We start from the raw sequence: 6,000 nt of genomic DNA, 5'->3' as shown, positions 1-6,000 counted from the left end.
AAGTTAGAAACCTAGGAGTCAGCTTAAATACACTCCTGACCCTTGCACCCTTGAATTTTCGTTCACCTCTCCTTTCACTCCCCCTGTCATGATGTTGGTAAAGCCCTGCTAAGTCTGGCTAAGCCCAGCTACTGTAGAAAGCAGAGCATGGAATATTCTAGCTAGGAGGGACCTGCCCAGAATGGGAGAGTGGGGGGAAAGAGGGAATGAGGCAAGGGAAGATGTGACTTGGTGAGATGCACTATATTACCACCCTGGTTACTGTTGTGTAATGACGCCACCAAAAATCACTCAGCAGGCACGGGACTTCTCTGGAAGGCTTACGGAGGAACTACATCTTGGACTAGCCCATGACAGAGGGTAGGGGAGTGTACCTGCCGCCATCACTCCTGGCTCCATTTGCCATTGGTGAAGGTTTACTCAGCAGAGAACTAAATGCCCTCCAGCTTCTGGGTTTATCATCTGGTCATGTGTTGGCTCTCAGGAGGGCAGATCCCATGCCCAAGGTATGATACTTCAACCAACTTCAAAAGTAGAGCAGCAGCTTGGCATAGATGAGGCTCTGATCTAGCTAGAGAGAAGAAAGACAGGATTTGAGAAGGAACACAAGGTTTGTGTCTCAATATAAGCAAAGACTCCATAACTTTTACTTCAAATTCTTGTAACTAAGTGGACTTTGCACCTGTCACTTATTCCCTTCTAATTCATTCTTCACACTGTTCCTAGACTGATCTTTCAGATCCAAATCTTTCAAGAGCTCTCCCAACCTTATACCATGGCATGTCAGGTTCCACTGTCTCCCCTGGCCTGCTTTTCAGCCTTCTTATTAAAGATTATTTTACCAATAGAATCAGACGGTCATTCCTCTCAATCTCTTTGTTAGCATTTATTGTTTTTTCTTTTTTCTGACTCAAAAATTAATTACTCATTATAGAAAACTTGGAAAATATAAAAGTATAAAAAAGGAAATAAAAATAATTACCTTGAGAAAACTTCGTTTAACATTTTGGAGTACATTCTCGCCACATTTTATCTATGTATATTTTTTAATTCTCAGGGGCATATATTAAATAAAAATTATACTTCAAGAATTACTACATAGAAGTTTATATTCAACCAAAAATACATGTTAAGACCACTCAAATTGTTCAATTTGAAAACATAAACTTTACTGCAATTTTTTATTTGTTTTATTGTACTGTTACTTAAGTATGCATTGAAAATGTATGTTTACATTTCAGAAATATAGCACATTAAAAAAGCCCTCTGTAAACATAACCCCTTTTCAATATATTTTCCTGCTTTGTTTTGAATAAAATAGCTTAATAATAAATAAACAATAAATAAGTTACTCTAAAAATCATAATGCAACTATCAACATTTGTTCTATTACATTGGGAGAGATAATTTAAGGCAATTATAATATGCTGCTTTCCACATCATGGCCTAGAACTAGATACAAAATTTGCCCTATATAAAGGACTTGACAAAAAATTATTTTATGATTCTATAAATATCAATATAACATTTTAACTTTTTTATTATCAATAAATTGACATATTAGCATCACAAATTAATATTTTTTCCCAACCTGTCAAGTATGGACTGTCCATAGTAGTTGATGAAATTGCTGTGTGTTTAAAAAAAAAAATCACTTGATCAAGACTAGATTTTGAAAGCAATAGCAGAGAAAACTGATCTTTAAAAATCATTAAGCCTTATTAAAGCTGCATCAATAAATCTACACACAAAAAAAAACTACTAAATAGTGAAAGCTTGTGTAATTAAGTTTTAAAAGTCTAAAATTCACGAAACAATGAAACCAAATATTAGTATTATGAAAACCCTTGCATCAGGTCTATTAGAGAAACAGAATCAATACTATCCTAACTTTTCTGAAACTTAATTTGAACCTAGATGAAGCTTACTTTGAACTAGATAAAGCTTTTAGGGTGCAAATAACATTGCACAAAAATGATCTTAGAAAGGTATAGTTATAATTCTGGATATTGGGTCATTTAACTATTTAGTCTTTATTTAATGACTGGAAGTCCTTGTTCCTTGAGAAAATATTAACACATTTATAAATGAAAGACATCTCTTGTCTAATGATGTATTAGAGAATCACTTATGGTTCATTAGATAAGCACTCTATTTTATTCAATTAGAAAAAAATCTGCATGTTGGTCATGTTTCATTGCACACTTTACATTATTCTCCTAAACCTTCAATTAAAGGGTATAAATTATAGAAAATAAAGCATAACATTCTCAACTAGTATTCCAAATTTATTTAAATGATTCAAACTGTAATTATTTTTAAAATGTAAGTTATCAAAAGTATATATTTTTAAAACAAAACATAATCTGATTCACATTAACTACCAGCTTACTTATACTTAAGAAACAAGATTTTTTAGTTACAAAAGCAGATTACAATTTTTCCCCTGCTCTTAGACAAAATTTGTGATGTACATAATGAATCTAAGTCAGCATTCACAAAGGCTATCTGAAACTCTATCATCTTTCAGCCCAATGTAAGATAAAACCATAATTATGCATAAACAATTAAAAATTAGAGCTTACAATGGAAATGTCAACAAGTTATAACCTAGATATCACTAATGCTGGGTTCTACTAAGCTTCCCATCAGATACAACAAATGGCAAAATATGACAGAGTTTCCAGAAAACTAACGCTATCAGAGCTAGAAATAAGGAATGCATTATATACTGGAACATAGCAAGGCCAAAGCATTAATGCTGTTAAAAAGGGAATAGGATGTGAAGTAAACGTCTCTAAAATATAAAACATAAGCAGACCACAAACCAAAACATATGTCACTTTACATTTATTTATAAATTTATGTTTTTAATAATGATTTTTATAAAGAAAACATTTATTTCTACACTGTGCCAGGCAATGATTTTTCTTCTGCCCCCATGACTACCGTGCAATCTTTTAATCCTTTTCCTGGCTGGCATTATCTCATCACGATTTCTCCCTGAAGTCAGCTTGTCATATTTTCAGCAGGTTTTTGTGTTTTGATGGTCTTACAGATTTCTTTCCTCTTCTTCCCAACTCAGGGCTTCTGCTAGCCTATCCCTATCCTCAGGGTCTTGTCCTCCTATGGATGAAGCAGGCGGAGGTCATACCTGACTTTCTGCTTTGCCGGTCCACCAGCCACGGGCAGGGCATGATGGGGCTCTTTCTGCGGATGCTAGACCACTGCTTCTAAGCCACACAAACCTAATGGAGTTCCCTCTGTCTTACAGCTTCCTGCTGCCTATTCCCAGAGGAGGCAGCCACTAGCCCCATGGTTCTCAGTCTAGTCTGACTCTATCTGGATGTTTCTATCACCTCCCCACACAGATTCCACCACACAAGGGGGGAAGTGTGGGCACCAGCATCCAACTTCCTTTTCCTAATCTCTCCTTTCATCTCTCCCCTCCCTAAACTGAAACTATCCCTGAATTTTCCTTCTTGGCTGGAAGGCTCTGTTCTTACATCATATCCTACCTCTGGGCAAGGTGACCTTTGCCCTTTCCCTTCCCTGGGGCCATAACGGTAGAAAGGCTGCAGAGGAACACGATTTGTGGGAGGAATAAAAAAAAATACACATCAGTTCAGTATTTTCTAGCTAATCCCCATTATGCTACGGTAAATGGTATCCAAAGCTGCTAACTTTACAATTTTCAAAGCACTTTCTTATCTGTTATCTCATTATTGTCATGTTACAACAGGATGGTTGGGTTCCAGGGAAAACAGACTCTAAGATAGAAATTTGCATACAAGAAGTTTCTGGGGGGCGAGTGCTCTCAGGAACAGCATCTGCAAGGGATTGAAGGAAATAAGACTGGGCAGATAGAGAGGTTGGACTGCTATATGTAGAACAACGGGCTCAGCCAATCTCATAAGGAGCTCTGGAGTTGGGATAGCACTTCATATTTGTACCAAATTGAGGCAAGAGGGCCTGTCTTTTACAGCCCTGAAATGATAGTAATTGGATATGAGCTGCTTCCTGCGAAGAGGACGTGTCCTTGGGTAGGGCAGTTGCTTTCAGCTGCAAGCAATTTTCTAGAGAGACCAAGATGCGAACTGTTAGCCAACAAGCCCCAGGCGGCTGGGGAATGAGTGCTGCAGTCAGGAAGGGGGGCTTGTATCACAACACCCACTGTATTTTACCAAAAGTGAACCTACTTCCTGCCCCTTCTCCGTATTTTATGCATGCGAACCTGGGACAGGGGGAGAGTAACTAGATCAAGTACCCAGAGCCAATGAGTGACTTACATATTTTATTTCATTTGGCCATTCTATCAGGTGTATCTTGTTAACCCTCCTTTTATGTACAAGGCCACTGAGATTCGGAAAGTTTAAATGATTCCTTCAAGTATTCAAGGGCAGCAAATCTTAGAACAAAGATCCAGATCATCTAACTCCATGTCTGGGCTTTCTGTATCTCACATACGGACTTGGTCACACCAAAGTTGCTTGGAATAAAAGAATTTTAGGACTGGAAGAGACTTCAGAAAGCAGCCCAACCCACTCATTTCTCAGAGAGGTAAAGTAATTTGGTAAATTGTTCAACGAAATGAGGCTGGTAAATAACCTCTCTGGGCCTGTTTTGTTATCTGTTAAATGGAATGAGCTGCCCACCTACAGAGTGGTTTTAAGATTCAAATAAGATAATGGATGCAAAAGAAACTAGAAACTGATTAAAATGGTAGGGGAGTGTCAGCATTTAGCCATTTAAACACTGTTGTGAGTAAGAAAGGACACCTAGCTGTTAACAGCAGAGCCAGGCCAGTACAGAAGAGTGTAACATTTTAAGTTTGGGGGAAGTTTGCACAGAAAATGAGTTTAAGATTTAATAAATTCTATTAGCTCAGATTCCTGTTAAAGGTGGACAAGTTTCCAGAAAAACAAAAACAAAAACATTTACTTTCTGGCAGGTTTTATTTAGAAGGGAAATCCTAGGAAGTATTTGTTGTGAATAATTCTGACCAATATTCAGAATTCAAAATCGCCTAACTTCCTATTCTCAGATAAATAAAATAGCACAGCTTAGTTTGCTTTGGTGTAAAGGAAACACCAGAGTTCCTTCCTCTGAACTTTGGAACTGTTTGTGACATAAAAACAAAAGATCCAAAATATTTTTGTGCCTTTTTTGTCATGCCGGCTGAGTTCCTAAAACACCACAATTTAACAAATTTAAGTTATTCTTTATCCACGAATAATCACAACTTCTGCTGTGTTGGTTCTTAGCATGGAGCTTGGAATTTAAGAGAGTCTGTGTGTTGATTGGCTTTTTCTCTTTTGGAAAAGTTACAGGTGAATTTATTTTCCATGGTTTTTTTTTTTTGTTTTTTGTTTTTGCGGTATGCAGGCCTCTCACTGTTGTGGCCTCTCCCGTTGCCGTAGCACAGGCTCCGGAAGCGCAGGCTCAGCGGCCATGGCTCACGGCCCAGCCGCTGTGTGGCATGTGGGATCCTCCCGGACCAGGGCACGAACCTGTGTCCCCTGCAATGGCAGGCAGACTCTCAACCACTGCGCCACCAGGGAAGCCCTATTTTCCATGTTTTTAACATCACAAAATAGCAAGTTCTAGTCATAATGTTGCTCATAACAACAATGCTATCTTTTTAAAGGATGAAATGGAAGTTATCTATTGCTGCATAACAAGTCACCCCAAAACTTAACATAATAGTTGTGTATTATCTTTCACAGTTTCTCTGTAGGTCAGGGATTCTGGAATAGTTTGGATAGGCGGTTCTGGCTTGGGGTAACTCTCAAGAGGTTGTAGTGAGATGCTGAAGCCTTATGAAGGCTTGACTGAGGAGGGAGGACCCACTTCCAAGTGGCTGGTAAGGTGGTGCTTGCTGGTGGAGGGAGACCTCAGTTCCTTTCCCTGTGAACTCTCCAGGGCCACTTGAGTGTTCTCAGAGTTTGGCAACTGGCTTCCCCCAGAGTGAACAACCCAAGAGAACAAGGTGGAAGCTTC

The sequence above is a fragment of the Kogia breviceps genome, chromosome 2 (genome assembly GCF_026419965.1).
Source record: "Kogia breviceps isolate mKogBre1 chromosome 2, mKogBre1 haplotype 1, whole genome shotgun sequence".
NCBI lineage: Eukaryota > Metazoa > Chordata > Mammalia > Artiodactyla > Physeteridae > Kogia > Kogia breviceps.
The sequence above is the reverse complement of the archived record's forward strand: the minus strand, read 5'-3'. Positions refer to the sequence as shown.